General features: G+C 45.7%; 1 pseudogene; it reads right to left on the bottom strand.

Annotated features, from left to right (window-relative positions):
* Nucleotides 1-6,421: 6,421 nt before the first annotated feature.
* Nucleotides 6,422-16,684, bottom strand: part of LOC118364470 (protein PTHB1-like) — a 99,730-nt pseudogene continuing 89,467 nt past the window's right edge.

Below are 16,684 nucleotides of genomic sequence, written 5' to 3'. Positions count from 1 at the left end.
TTTTTAATGCCGATTTTGGAGCAGTGGCTTCTTCCTTGCTGAGCGGCCTTTCATGTCGATATCGGACTCGTTTTACTGTGGATATATTTACTTTTGTACCCGTTTCCTCCAGCATCTTCACAATGTTATTTTATGTTGTTCTGGGATTGATTTGCACTTTTTGCACCAAAGTACGTTCAACTCTAGGAAACAGAACGCATCTCCTTCCTGAGCGGTATAACGGCTAAGTGGTCCCATGGTGTTAATACCTGCGTACTATTGTTTGTACAGATGAATGTGGTACCTTCAGGCATTTGGAAATTGCTCCCAAGGATGAACCAGACTTGTCAAGCAAAGAGGCAATGGGTTTGGAGGTTGGCCTTGAAATACATCCACAGGTACACCTCCAATTGACTCAAATTATGTCAATTCGCCTATCAGAAGCATCTAAAGTCATGACATCATTTTTTGGAATTATCCAAGCTGTTTAAAGGCACAGTCAACTTAGTGTATGTAAACTTCTGACCCACTGGAATTGTGATACAGTGAATGATAAGTGAAATAATCTGTCTGTAAACAATTGTTGGAAAAATTACTTATATCATGCACAAAGTAGATGTTGTCATGATGTTGCCCTCTTTGGGTACAGCAAGCCCCATCCCCCTCTCCCTGCCTCCTACAACTAGGCTGCTGTGGTCAGAGAGGTCGTAAATTCCTCGAAGAGATTATCTCCTCGTGGCCACAGTATAGAGACAGAGTGAATTTTCATAGAGAACAAAGGAATTTCTTCCACCTCACAGAACTTGAGGTCCGAACAACATTTATGTTCCGGAGAAGGTATAAAATATCGGTGAAGAATCCAGCTACGAACTGGTCCATTTGTTACATTTTGGTGAGGCTCATGGGCGACGGTGCGGCCACATTACCATAATTCTGTTTATACAATAGCCTCAGATATGAGGTTACATCTAATTGTTGTATAAGATGAATGAGTGAGGATGATACTGTTTGTAAAGTTGTGTAATGTAATTTTGGATGGTTTAATGAAGGAAACTCCAATTCCCTTTTGAGTTGAACTAAATCAGAGGACCGCCCATGAACCCAGTTAGGGTCGGGCATCCTGGGACAGGCCTTTTTCTGCAACTCCTGAATAAAACCCCAACTTTGAGAAATTCTCACTAGACCATGTTTTTCTCCATTACGAGAGGACAAAGGTTGCAGACCATTGCTGAATCGTTTAACCATACCAGGTGGTTAAACTCTTAGACTATCGATACCGACAGAATAAGAACAAGTCTTTAATATTAATTACTAGTCTGCAGCTAGGAATTCGGTATCATTGAACGCGATGAACGACAACCGCCGAAACATCCATTCTACAACAACATGAATGTCGCTCTGAACTATCCCCTCTAACCACAACAGACAGAGAAAAGAAACAAACTTTTCAACAGCGATCAAGACGACACACTGAGCGTAAATATATATATTGATTGCAATTGTTCCCGAATAAGTGAGCGTTCATGTGCAAAGGATTAGTATTTCAATTGTTATAATTATCAACTCTGTAGTGACTTCTCAGGTGACCCCCACTTCCCTTTTGTCAAACAAGCCACCATGCCGATTTAGCCCACTGGGGCACATTCTCCTATCATTTCTTGTAACCATATTTACTTTGTTTGTTTGTTTATGCATTTCTGTGAATTACTTCATTAGAAAATAAATGATTTAAGACAATTGATGTATGGATGACTCATAGTGAAGACTGGGTTCGTGCAGATAACCAACAATTTACGACGTTTGGAATGAGACTAACGTGAGGTAAAGTAAATAATTAATTAATTAAGAAGACTAATTGATCAGATGTTAAAATATCTGAAAAGTTATTATTAGGAAATTATAACTTTGCAATCTGAATATTTTCCTTGGTGCCCCGACTTCCTAGTTAATTACAGTTACATGATTAATCCGTTTAAATCGTGTAATACTAATTACAGAGAATCTTTGATAACTAAAAGTCTTCATTTAATGACAGTAAAGACACGACAATGTCCTACCCGACGTGCCCAAACTATAGTTTGTTAACAAGAAATTTGTGGAGTGGTTGAAAAAAAGTTTTAATGACTCCAACCTAAGTGGATGTAAACCTCTGACTTCAACTGTATGACCTGATGTAAAAGCAAACCATATCTCATCCTTTTTCATTGTATGAGTAGCTGTATCCCTTTTGTGTGCAATTTGCGATTCATTACTGCCACAATCAAATTAACATTGTACTTTACTCCCGACAATACTCCTCCTTTGAATTTCCATCAAGAGAAGAAGAAATGAAATGAAGAGACAGCTAGGGAGACACATGGAGAGAAGGAAGTGTGGGGGAGGAGGAGAAGGTGAGTGGTAGAGAGGTTTCTAGTACTAGTTTCTAGTAATGTAAACTTCAGGGAAGATGTGAGCAGGAATAGAACTGAGACATTAAGAGTCAGCAGCTCTATTCACAGCAGAGCAGAAAGCGAGGAGAAACAGAGAGCGGGAACAAGTGGAAGAAGAAAAAAAGGAGGCGGAGAAGAAGAGGTTGTTCTGGTTGACCGCACCGATCTGTTAGTCGGGCCAAGCTAAACGAGCTCCCCGTCAATTACCAGAGAGATGTGTTTCCAGTCACCCTCCTCTCTTCTCCCCCTTACCTTCTTCCCTCCTGTTTTCCTGCGGCAAAGATGTGGATCAGTGGTCATGAAGGATATGAGACGACAAACTTCACTCTCAAGTTTCAAGTTTTATTAGTCGTATGTACAGGATACACATAGTATACAGTGGCAGGTAGCCTATCGGTTAAGAGCGTTGGTCCAGTAACTGAAAGGTCGCTGGTTCAAATCTCCAAGCCGGTCAGTTAACCCTCAACAACAACCAGCAACCTGACTTCTCGGCCCCCGGCCCCCGGCCCAAGCTCCCAGACGCCAGGCCCCCAACCATCCAAGTTCCACCCACAGTTCCCCTCGAGAGCTGCCCTTCAACCACCCAGAGGAACTTAAAAACTGCTGACTCTCTCTACTGCAGTCCTGTTGATGTGGATTGGGGCATGTTCCCTGCTCTGTTTCCTGAAGTCAACAATCAACTCCTTTGTTTTGCTGACATTGAGGGAGAGGTTGTTGTCCTGGCACCACAACGCCAGTTCACTTACCTCCACTCTATAGGCTGACTCATTGTTGTTGGTTATCAGGCCTACTACCGTGGTGTCGTCAGCAGACTTGATGCTGGAGTTGGTGTTGTGCAAAGCCACACAGTCGTGTGTGAACAGGGAGTACAGCGGAGCTCTCCTCTGCAGCTTTTCTCCTCTTCTATCTCCATTCCCCTTCTCCTCTTCCCCTCTCCCTTGTTTAAATCAGCCCAGTGGCACAGGTCATTATCTACAGCCTCTTTCTCTCTCCAACGTTTCTCGTTCTCTCTTCTCTAATCCATTCAACCACTCCCCCCAATCCTTCACAGAAGCCTTATTCCAATGAACAGAATTCCAAGGACTTATCCCAATTGGAATTCCAGTCCTGGGAGCGTCCGTGGGGAAAGGGAATCTCCTTCACCTGTGACGACCTCACCTGAGATGAAAAGATTCTAAAGAGGTCAAAGGTGAGACGAGGGGTCAAAGACAATCTCTTACACACACACACATCACGCACCCACTCATATGAGTGTGTGTCAGATGCTCCTATTAGCTCCTGGCCTTATCTTTTCCGTACAGTACGTTATCTTTATTTCTGTCCAGTGTGAGTGGCGCTTCCTAGAATAGCCCATCTCTCCACACGTATGGGCTAATGCAGCGGGCCTGACCCTAATTACCTTTCATTAACTTAATCCCATTCACAAGAGCAACCGCAACAACAAACACACCGAAATACACACACGCTCTCACTCTCAGTGACTCCATCTCTCTGGGGCCTCATCAGTCCATTCAGGTGCAGGCTATATATGGCCCAGCTGAGTGGATGTCTGCTCGCATGTGTGCTCTCGGGCGTGTTTACCGTGTGTGAGGTGATGAAAGAAAAAGTGTGTAAGGGAGGTTGTGTTTGACGATGTCAATGTGTGTGTGTTAGCAACCTGTCCCGAAGACTCTCATGAAGGGGCAGTGGGGTATTTGGTGTGAAATTGGGTAAATAGGGAGAGGACAGCATATAGATACACTTCTAACCTGTGTGATGACGAGGTGTCATGTGTTTAATCACAGTGGAAACCCTAATAGACAGACGGGCTATAGAACTACTGTTCATGTCAGTCTGTCTCACACACACACACACACACACACACACACACACACACACACACACACACACACACACACACACACACACACACACACACACACACACACACACACACACACACACACACACACACACACACACACACACACACACACACACACACACACACACACACACACACACACACACACACACACACACACACACACACACACACACACACACACACACACACACACACACACACACACACACACACACACACACACACACACACACACACACACACACACACACACACACACACACACACACACACACACACACACACACACACACACACACACACACACACACACACACACACACACACACACACACACACACACACACACACACACACACACACACACACACACACACACACACACACACACACACACACACACACACACACACACACACACACACACACACACACACACACACACACACACACACACACACACACACACACACGGCCCTGCTACAGGACACACCACAACTGGTGAGAGCACACACACTTTCGGTCTCTATGGGGGCAGAAATCTGTCGTCGTACCATGTGGACTCATGGAGGGCTTCTCTCAACACACTTGTTTATGTGTCAATCTAAATTACTAACAGAACAACTCCCCTGTGACACACATACACAACTCAACAAGACCCCTCTGGCCCTCTCAGAAAATGTCCCCCTCACCCCCCCTACCGCATTCTCACTGCCATAGCCTTCCTTGACCAAACGGACATCAGGGCTGAATAGAGGCACCAGTTCAAAGCTACACTATCTGAAACGTCACTAGCCTATTGGAGGCCTGTGGGAGGAAGCATCGTTACTCCCTGTATATCTGTGAGAGGGAAGGGTGTACATTATGGACCAAATCCAGGCATATTCGTCTCCTCTCCTCTGTCCCGATTACATTCACTCAGTCTAGATACAACTCTTCTCTTCACACACAGGTCAGTAACACCGTCCTCATCCTCTGTGGAGCTGCCAGGAGTATATTCAGTGGCACCTGGGAGAGAGTGTGTGGTAGCAGAACCACTTAGGGGCTTCAGAGCGGATCACTGAGGTATTTTGTGTTTATTCACCAGGGTCAGAGGGGGAGACCTGGGTCAAGCAGCCAGGAGACAGATGGGGAGAGAGAGAAAGCAATGTGTGTGTGTGTGTGCATACGTGCGTGTGCGCACTCCCAGCAGTTGTGCTGTGTCCTGTACCAGGGGTGGCAGTGTGTGTGTGTGTGTGTGTGTGTGTGTGTGTGTGTGTGTGTGTGTGTGTGTGTGTGTGTGTGTGTGTGTGTGTGTGTGTGTGTGTGTGTGTGTGTGTGTGTGTGTGTGTGTGTACCTCACCAGCTGTGCTGTGTCCTGTACCAGGGGTAACAGTGTGTGTGTGTCTCACCAGCTGTGGTGTGTCCTGTACCAGGGGTAGCAGTGTGTGTGTGTGTGTGTGTGTGTGTGTGTGTGTGTGTGTGTGTACCTCACCAGCTGTGGTGTGTCCTGTACCAGGGGTAGCAGTGTGTGTGTGTGTGTGTGTGTGTACCTCACCAGCTGTGGTGTGTCCTGTACCAGGGGTAACAGTGTGTGTGTGTGTGTGTGTGTGTGCGTCTGACCAGCTGTGGTGTGTCCTGTACCAGGGGTAACAGTGTGTGTGTGTCTCACCAGCTGTGGTGTGTCCTGTAGCAGGGGTAACAGTGTGTGTGTGTGTGTGTGTGTGTGTGTGTGTGTGTGTGTGTGTGTGTGTGTGTGTGTGTGTGTGTGTGTGTGTGTGTGTGTGTGTGTGTGTGTGTGTGTGTGTGTGTGTCACCAGCTGTTGTGTGTCCTGTAACAGGGGTAACAGTGTGTGTGTGTGTGTGTCTCACCAGCTGTGGTGTGTCCTGTACCAGGGGTGACAGTGTGTGTGTGTGTGTGTGTGTGTGTGTGTGTGTGTGTGTGTGTGTGTGTGTGTGTGTGTGTGTGTGTGTGTGTGTGTGTGTGTGTGTGTGTGTGTGTGTGTGTCACCAGCTGTTGTGTGTCCTGTAACAGGGGTAACAGTGTGTGTGTGTGTGTGTGTGTCTCACCAGCTGTGGTGTGTCCTGTACCAGGGGTGACAGTGTGTGTGTGTGTGTGTGTGTGTGTGTGTGTGTGTGTGTGTGTGTGTGTGTGTGTGTGTGTGTCTCACCAGCTGTGGTGTGTCCTGTACCAGGGGTACTCTGTGTTGAGGCCCTGCCACAGGGAGACCAGGATGATGAGGAGGTGGGTGGCGCTGCGCAGGCGGACAAACGCCCGGTTCTCCTCCGCTACATCTGCCAACGCTATCACCTGACAGAGAGAGAGTCAGTGCCTGCTGTCATTCACCAGAAGCAACTGATCTAAGCAACTCTGAATCAAGTGTCAACTCTGTAATGCAAAGGTACTTTATACAAGCAAGTTTCCTGTTGTCCACTAGAATGATAAGAATGATAAGTGATTGAACGGGACCCTGATTCAAAGTGCCAATGGAAACAAGGCTTCAGGGTCAACATGGGGACTCCAAGTCATTCATGTTAATCCCTCCATACAAGACGTTCTCTAGAAGTCAACTCCGTAACGCATCAGTAACCTTCTCTAGAAGTCAACGCCGTAACTCATCACTAACCTTCTCTAGAAGTCAACTCCGTAACGCATCAGTAACCTTCTCTAGAAGTCAACTCCGTAACTCATCAGTAACCTTCTCTAGAAGTCAACTCCGTAACGCATCAGTAACCTTCTCTAGAAGTCAACTCCGTAACTCATCACTAACCTTCTCTAGAAGTCAACTCCATAACTCATCAGTAACCTTCTCTAGAAGTCAACTCCGTAACTCATCAGTAACCTTCTCTAGAAGTCAACTCCGTAAGCCATGTGAATGAGCATGGAGAGGGAGGTGGCTCTGCAGCGTCTCTAGGTGTGGTCTGAGAGTTGAACCTGAACAGGAGGTCAATACCTCCATTTTTGGGACGGATGAGGGAGACAACATGAACGAGCGATGACAGAAGAAGACGGATGAAGGTGAACAGAACAAGAGAAGGCACGTCAGAGGGAGAGAAATAAGAGATTTAGGGGGAAGTCAGGAGGAGGGGAAAGGAAAGAGTGAGAACATCCTGCCTGTGGATGTGTGACTAATGGCAGAGTGCAGGTAAGAGTTGGGGTCAACACCGTTTTCAGTTTCACCATGGCAGAGCACCTCGATTCATGAATGCACTGGAATCTAGAGGGAAAGTAAAACCAGCCCTGTAGTGGTGCATGTAGGCTAGCTAGTGGGAGAGTAGTACAGTATGGTGTGTTGGACAGCACACAACTGATTATCTGCACACCACAGGCGGCACCTTAACTGGGGAGGACAGGCTCATAGTAACGGCTGGAACATAATTAATGGAATGTTTTCGAAACACATCAAACACATGGTTTCCATGTCCATCCACTCCATTCTAGTCATTATTATGAGCCGTCCTCCCTCAGTAGCCTCCTGTGCTGCACACACACACACACACACAGGTAGTACTGTGGCACTGTAAGCCAAACACAACCCACGTAACCATTAACACAGTCCCCCCCTCCACTCCCCCCACTTCCGTCTCCCCGGCAACCATGTCAATCAGCCAAACGTTTGTTTAACGTCTCTCCCCCCCGGCTCCTCCCAAAGAAAACCTCTAGAGGAAACGGACTTTCAAAGGGGTGAATTTGCTAGTAAAGATTGGTGTGTATTGATAAAAAGGGCCGCCCTGCCAAGCCGAGCCAAATGGAGGTTCCCAGTCAAGGGCTGCATTGTGTGGGACCAAACGCAGAGCTGATTGATGCCAGCTGAGGGGAACAGAGGCACATTTAACCAGAAAGGCCACGACACCATGCTAATTCATATGGGTTATAGTGAGAGGGATGGGGGAGCGAGATTTAGTCCAATACAAAGACTAGCAGTAAAAAACGTGTCACTGTCCTAATACTTTTGGAGCTCACTGTATTTAAGCGAGTAAAACGTACAGGGTGGTAAAGCTAGCTAGCATTTCCCCCTTATTCACTAATTTAGTAATCCTAGCTCGGTGCTAGCTAAACTAAGCTGACAATGTCAACACATTTTCCAACTGTCAATAAACGTTTCAAAAGTGTCATAACAAGTTAACAAATAGTAGCTGTCTCACTATTTTAAGACAAACATTGTACTTTTGCAGATTATGAACCTTTACCAAAAGGACAAATTAAGACAGAAACAAAATGCTGTTCTTTCTATTTTGGCTACACAGGAGGAGAATGTGAGGGGTGAGAGGTCAGTGAAATGTCACTTCCTGGTGACCTCTTGCTTCAATAAAAAAAAAATATATATAATAATATTTAGTTAATGTTTTAGTTTAGTATTTCATAACTAACATTGTACGTTTGCACATTTCTAATAACAAAATGAGCTAATAAGAAGCCAGAAAAACGCTGGGCTCACATCAAGGAAGTGATGTCACATGTCACCTTTCCTCTTTAGTCAAAACGAAAGCAACTGGTTTCTGCCTTTTAATTTGTCCTGTTTTAAAAAAGGTTTGTAATGTTCCACAGTACAATGTAAATAGTGAAATAACATTAACCAAATGTTTCATGAGTTTTACAACAATTAACGTGTTTGACAGTGTGCCAGGGCCTTAGCTAGCTAGCTACAACCTTAGTGAAAAAGAGGGAAATGCTTGCTTGCTTTATCACCCTGTGTTAGCAACAACTATTTTAGTGAGTAAAATGTACTATGTGTCTGAAATGGGGAATTGAATGTGAATGCTTTTAATATCAATATTTGTTAAGTCTACTCAAGAAAAGTTCAACTGAAAAATGTCAATAGTAGGTCTCTTCCGCGATACATTACATTTACATTTACATTTAGCAATTGCTTACATCTAGAAATTAGAAATACAATTTTCATATTACCTTGAACATTCTGTGTTGTGTCTGTATTCTTTTTGATATAACATTTACATTTTAGGCATTAAGCAGACGCTCTTCTCCAGAACTACTTACAGGAGTAATTAGGGTTAAGTGCCTTGCTCAAGGGTACAGACAGATTTTTCACGGGGATTCAAACCAGCGACCTTTCGGTTACTGTCCCTCTGCCCTTAACCACTAGGCTACTTTATGAATGGGAAAATAGAAATGACAGTACATTGACTGCATAGAATTCACACAGACGTCTAATGTTGGCGTTATAGATCAGGGGCAAACTGCACAGCTAATTACCATGAAGTGCTTAGCTATAAATGGGGAAATATGTTTGACAGCATAGAATTCATACATAGAACCGTCATGTGTGCGTTATAGACCAGTAGGGCCAACTTAGGCCTCATTTTGAAGTGGAGGAGGGCTGTTAATAATGAGTTATGAGATGTCCCTCAACTACACGAGCTGATCCGTAAAATGTACCCTGATGATTCTTTATCTTTATTCACCTCAGTGAGGAGGAGAAGATCGTCGTCACAGACCTACACACGAACAGTGGGGGAAACGGTTCCAGTACATTCTATAGATCAGCATCATTTTCAAACTGTGGCTTGGCCTTTAGGCATATTCACTATCACTGGTATGGCAGAAGCACACTTTTGAGAACAGCCATAATGAAGACACTACACTGTCATTGTAATGATTCATCTATTAAGAGACCTAAATATGAGCTCTTGCATAGCATGAATACTCTACAGATATGCCATGGATCTATTTCATTGATCTTTAACAATGCGGTTGGGACCTGTTATAACACGCTCCTGAAATGACGTGTAATTAATGAGTTATGGATATGTATTTATGGATATGTAGCCAAAGTAAATCGTTACCAAATAGTCATAACCCCTACACAACCCCTAGCATAGTGTGTGTTATACAACTGTGAGCCCACGAGAGGACTAAGCATTCATATAGCAGTTAGAACTGTTCAGGCCACGTGATGTCCAAGGCAGACACCAGCAGAGATCGTACTGCATACCTACAGGTGTATATTGTGCGCATTTAAATTGTAGATGTGTGTGCAAGTGTGAACATGTACTGTAAGTGTTCAACATTGGTGTGTGTTTGTGTTTATGCAAGTGCAAGTGCATGTGTGTGCATGTGTGTGCACGTTGGGGTAACACACCCTCGACCAATGATAAGTCTTCAAAGATTGGCCAACATATGATTCCTGGAGGGCCAAAACCACAGAAGGGGAGGCTGAAATACATATAGCCTGAACACATGTCTGTGTGTGTAGATAGCGTATGAATTAGGTGTAATTTTAGCATCGGTGGTGGGTGATTGACACTGTGGGGTTTGTGGTGTCTGCTTGCACCTTGGGGAGAGAAAGAGGAGTTTGGATAGTGTTATGTGAACGATGCTAAGACGTGGGTCTGACTGTTACTTTCATGTAAAGCGACAAGGACACAGCTATTAGCAAAGAGGTATTCTCAGTTTAGCCCACAGATTAGACCCTTCCTGCTCAGTTAGCCACAGCAACCAACATGGACAACTTCCAAACACAACCCACATCTCATACTGAACACACGCCCAGCCACACACAGCAGAGGTGAGCTGTGCAGCATGTCTGGTAGTGGAAAATGACGTGTCCTCCTCTCTGAGGAGGAGGACATACAACATGAGAGAGACAGAGAGAGAGAGAGACAGAGTCAGAGAGCGAGAGAGAGAGACAGATACACAGAGAGGTAGAGAGACAGGGAAAGAGGAGAAAGGGAAAGAGGAGAGGGGAGAGAGGAGAGAGGAGAAAGAGGAGAGAGGGAAAGAGGAGAGAGGGAAAGAGGAGAGAGGAGAAAGAGGAGAGAGGGAAAGAGGAAAGAGGAGAAAGAGGAGAGAGGGAAAGAGGAAAGAGGGAAAGAGGAGAGAGGAGAGAGGGAAAGAGGAGAGAGGGGGAGAGGAGAAAGAGGAAAGAGGGAAAGAGGAGAGACGGAGAGAGGGAAAGAGGAGAGAGGGAAAGAGGAGAGAGGAGAAAGAGGAGAGAGGGAAAGAGGAAAGAGGAGAAAGGGAAAGAGGAGAGAGGAGAAAGAGGAGAGAGGGAAAGAGGAAAGAGGAGAAAGGGAAAGAGGAGAGAGGAGAAAGAGGAGAGAGGGAAAGAGGAAAGAGGAGAAAGGGAAAGAGGAGAGAGGAGAAAGAGGAGAGAGGGAAAGAGGAAAGAGGAGAAAGAGGAGAGAGGGAAAGAGGAAAGAGGGAAAGAGGAGAGAGGAGAGAGGGAAAGAGGAGAGAGGGGGAGAGGAGAAAGAGGAAAGAGGGAAAGAGGAGAGAGGGAGAGAGGGAAAGAGGAGAGAGGGAAAGAGGAGAGAGGGAAAGAGGAGAGAGGGAAAGAGGAGAAAGGGAAAGAGGAGAGGGAGAGAGGAGAAAGAAGAGAGAGGGAAAGAGGAAAGAGGGAAAGAGGAGAGAGGAGAGAGGAGAGAGGAGAGAGGGAAAGAGGAGAAAGTGGAAAGAGGGAAAGAGGAGAGAGGAGAAAGAGGATAGAGGGAAAGAGGAAAAAGGGAAAGAGGAGAGAGCGAGAGAGGAAAGAGGGAAAGAGGAGAGAGGGAAAGAGGAGAGGGAGAGAGGGAGAGAGGAGAGAGGGAAAGAGGAGAGAGGGAAAGAGGAGAGAGGGAAAGAGGAGAGAGGGAAAGAGGAGAGAGGGAGAGAGGAGAGAGGAGAGAGGGAGAGAGGATAGAGGGAAAGAGGAAAAGAGGAGAGAGGGAAAGAAGAGAGAAGGAGAGAGCGGGAGATGGAAGCAGTCAGTGTAGGGAGGGTCAGACGGGGGTCGTGGTATCCACTGAGAGGAGGGTTGTTCCCGATGCCCTAATGGAGCGCCATTTATAGATTGATAGTAGTTTAAAGGGATATGTGTATGTGTGATTATCCGCTGAGCCTCTCCATCCCAAGGTACAGAGAGACTCACTCTTTCCAAGTTAAAACTGCCATTAAAATCAGACTTTAACGATGGGCAGAATGAACTTGCCCATTTCCTTCAGTGTACTTTCCCAGAGTGCAGTGCAAGGCGAGCTGAAAACTTGCTGAAGGCAGCAGTATGGCTCAAAGACACTGTTTCTCTTCTTCCTACAAGACTCCGACTCTGCACACACACTATTATCTCACAAACCAACACAAGCGTATAGGGAGTTAACCCAAACAAAGACATGTAAAAACACAATAGCACACACACACAAGTGCACGGGCTGTATACAAACACAGGCACCCTCTCAAGACAGTGTTTAGACAAGAGGAAAGAGTGTGGAGGTGAGAGAGAGCTCTACAGATACGAGACAAAAGGGTTATGCAACTGTTGCCATTTTAACCAACATTTGAAAACATGTCAATGCTCATTGGTATTTCTTGTTTTCTTTGCCAATAAAGTTTTTTTGTGTGTTTGAGCTTGAGAGACAGCGAGACAGAGAGAGAGACAGAGAGAGAGACAGACAGAGAGAGAGACAGAGAGAGAGACAGACAGAGAGAGAGACAGACAGAGAGAGAGACAGAGAGAGAGAGAGAGAGAGAGAGAGAGAGACAGAGAACATGTTAAAGAGACAGTAACAGAGAGCGGGGAAGTGGCTGAGTGAGCTTTGTAGCGATTAGCATCTCGCCAGCCAATGGATGAGGCAGAGACAGACAGTAACTGCTTTTGTCTTTGGTCACGGCCGCGGCGCAGCTAGCCCAGATAACACTGTCTTCTCAGTTCTGATAAGAGCGAGGGAGAGAGAGGATGATCTGGCAACACACAGGCCTTGTTTATAGAAGCCTTCAGAGGAGGAGAGAGAAGGGAAATAAAAAGGGGGGACAGTGATTAGATCTGGCAACCCACACAGGGGCAACCTGAGATGGGTTATCAGCGGTGGTGGCAGGCTCTGAACCACACCACCAAGATAAAGCTGCTATGATCTTCTCTCCTCCTCTCTACTTTTTTTAATGCTCTCTTTCATTCCAAATGTGTTCGTGTCTGAATCCAGACCAGATACATGTGTATTATAACACAAACTTGTGCACCTATCCGCTACCCTACAGCTTTCAGACTGGACATTTATTTGAAGGGTCCTCATTCCATGGCTCTTTGCCCATTCTCAACTCCATGTGAATGGTTCTCGATATCATCAAGGCAGCATGATGTGTGTTTGTGTGTGAGTGTGTGTGTGTGTGTGTGTGTGTGTGTGTGTGTGTGTGTGTGTGTGTGTGTGTGTGTGTGTGTGTGTGTGTGTGTGTGTGTGTGTGTGTGTGTGTGTGTGTGTGTGTGTGTGTGTGTGTGTGTGTGTGTGTGTGTGTGTGTGTGTGTGTGTGTGTGTGTGTGTGTGTGTGTGTGTTCCTATGGTTTCATAGACGTTATTATTGTTCACAGACAGGTAATAAAATATGACTATTTACAACCTTCCCCGGACTATCAAAGTCAGGGCTTCACTTTTGTTTTCTCAGTGAGAAGACGAGGGAATGAGAGACCAGAGAGCTTGTTGGGGTTGTTTTTCCACAAAGAGAGAAACAGAGAGAGAAAGAACACACAAAAACCGAAAGAGACATAAAGTACAATAACGTTTCTCTCAAATTTCTATACTTCAATGATCTCACTTTTAAATTTAAATCAACATTGATCACATCGCACAGATCCATTGAGATTGCAAACGCCATAACAAGCCAAGAATGACACCAGAACATCAAACAACCGCCTAGTTTCCCGCCACGTCCCTCCCTACAGTAGGTCCCTACACACCTTCCACCCAGCCCACCAAGGTCACTGGTTCCTCCCATGAGTCTGGGTGGTCCGGTCTTACTGCTCCAGACAGGGGGCTCAATTAGAGACACACCCTGCCAGAGAGACACCCAGCCTGGGATTACTAGGAGGGAAGTGCAGGCCTCACCATAGCTCCAGGCCTCCTGATAGAAACATGGGAGTTGACCTCACAGGTTTAAAGTTGAACCCCCCTGTAACCAGTGCTTAGTAGTTCCAACCAGGCCCACCGAGAGCTGAGATAATGGGGCGTTGGCCTGGTCCAAATGTGAAGGAGGTTGGGCCGCACGCAAGAGTAGAGAGATGTATGTGTGACCAGGTGATGAAACACACTATACACCCCTACAGGGCTGCAGGTCTCTCAAACACACATTCTGTCCCCTCCATGAATCTCTACCACACACTCCCCAGCAAAAGATTACTACAACTGCACTGAGTACAAGAACACACAGCTGTGTGGTGGGACACAAGTTCAGAGAGATACTCTTCCTGCTCTAGCACACCGCTGGGCTTCACCCCAGCATACACTCTGAATCAAAACACACTAATATACCCTGACAAATGTCCGCACGCACGCACACACACACTCCCAAAGAGAGACTCTCCGCACACAGTCAAGATTCATTTAACATTTATCTTGGCTCTTTAGAAGTGAAAGAATTAATTGTTTCTGGCGTAAGGTAGCCTACAGGGCTAGTTTTGATATCACAGCTGGGAGTTTGAGGACTTCGCTTTGTGTGATTATACAAAGGGTTGTGTGTGAAAGCGAGTGTGTGTTTCAAACTCATTCAAGCTGTCCTAGCTGGTCGAAGCACATGTTTTACACCGGGCGGATTGACCGGCTGGCCCTGTTGCTGAGTTCACTTGTTTTAAAGGGCACGCACGCAGATGCTCCGTCTCGCACACACAAACACATATTCACATGCCGTCGGTCTCTCATTCTCTTACACAAAACAACAGGCAAAGGTCAAAAGGTCCAAACCTGCAACACATCCACACAGACATACATCCACACAGACATACATACACACAGACATACAGTGTCAACAACATAGTGAAGTACAGAGCAGCAGTTTTTACACACAGACATACTAAAGTGCTTAGTGAGCATACTCGGACGTTGCTCTGTCATTGGTCATTGGGATAGTGTGTGTCAGTGGACTGTATTTAGTCTCTCTCCACACGGTTTCCATATTTAGCCTCAGCCAGGCTAACTGAGGCCTCTAATCACACAGGACTTTTCTCTAGTCATTTTAGCACACACACTCCCTTGGCCTGTCATTAACAGCTCACACTCACCTCCCAGGCTGCACACACACACACACACACATCATTGAATTCATAGACAAACGCACTGTGCACACACATACTGCACATATAAACCCATGAATACAGGATGCACACGCTCTCTGTCCAGAAACTAAATACCACTGGTCCATTGGGTGATCCCTTACCTTGTCTATCTTTTTGTTCCGTCTTCCAAAAGAGAGACAGACCTGATTAGCAAGTCAATGCTTGAAACACAATAGTGGAAGACTAACAAGACAACTAAAATGTACTCATGTTCCTTTATAGTGTTAAATCCCCCCACTAATCAGAAGACGCATCAGCTTGTTATAATCCCTCGACTTGAAAGCTAGTTATTCACCCTAGTGAGATACTTGAGTGTGTGTGTGTGTGTGTGTGTGTGTGTGTGTGTGTGTGTGTGTGTGTGTGTGTGTGTGTGTGTGTGTGTGTGTGTGTGTGTGTGTGTGTGTGTGTGTGTGTGTGTGTGTGTGTGTGTGTGTGTGTGTGTGTGTGTGTGTGTGTGTGTGTGTGTGTGTTTGTGTGTGTGTGTGTGTGTGTACTTGCTCAATCACTCATGCATTGTCTATCTGTTTGTGTGCGAGACAAAAACAAGGACATCAAATCTAAGCCAGACACAACATTGCAGATCCTGGCTACAAATTAGCATCAAACAGAGAGAGACACTGGAAAACACAAACCCAAACACACACAAACGCCACTCCCAGACCAGAGGTTAGACAAGGTAAGGGACGATCAGTTTGGGGTACACCGCAGTATTTCTCAACTATGGTTTTCAGGAGAGCCCATGGCTGCATGTTTGTGTTCTATCCTAGCACAAAGGCGTCTCATTTAACTAACCAATGGCTTCAGGATTAACCAAGTGGCTGAAGCAGATATGCTGGGCTAGAACAAAATGAATGTCCAACCTCTGGCATTCTTGAAGACCATAGAGAAACATCTGTAGAGGATGAGAGGCTCTCCCTCTTCAACACGGCATCATAACAGACTTCATACAATCTAAACGGTGTCACTTTAATAAGGCAACGCCATAAGGTTCTCTCTCTCCCTTCCCTCCTCTACTCTGTGGTGGTTTGGTTTACGTAAGTCCATATGACTTATCCCCTCCACTTAGCCCTGCGATCACGTTTCCTGAAAGTGGACTCTGCTGACATGTTTCTGACCCCTGAAATGGGGAGCGAGCGTGTGTTGTGTGTGTGTGTGTGTGTGTGTGTGTGTGTGTGTGTGTGTGTGTGTGTGTGTGTGTGTGTGTGTGTGTGTGTGTGTGTGTGTGTGTGTGTGTGTGTGTGTGTGTGTGTGTGTGTGTGTGTGTGTGTGAGCTGGTTGAGCTCCACTGGGGCACATTAGCAAGGCTCTGACATGTGCAGAACTCTGTGGCTGGATTAATTTTTAAATAAATCTATCAATATATCCATGTTGTGTGGAAGTCTCTGTGGAAATATATA

The sequence above is a fragment of the Oncorhynchus keta genome, chromosome 31, assembly GCF_023373465.1.
Source record: "Oncorhynchus keta strain PuntledgeMale-10-30-2019 chromosome 31, Oket_V2, whole genome shotgun sequence".
NCBI classification, from domain to species: domain Eukaryota; kingdom Metazoa; phylum Chordata; class Actinopteri; order Salmoniformes; family Salmonidae; genus Oncorhynchus; species Oncorhynchus keta.
This window is presented reverse-complemented; position numbering and strand designations above follow the sequence as displayed.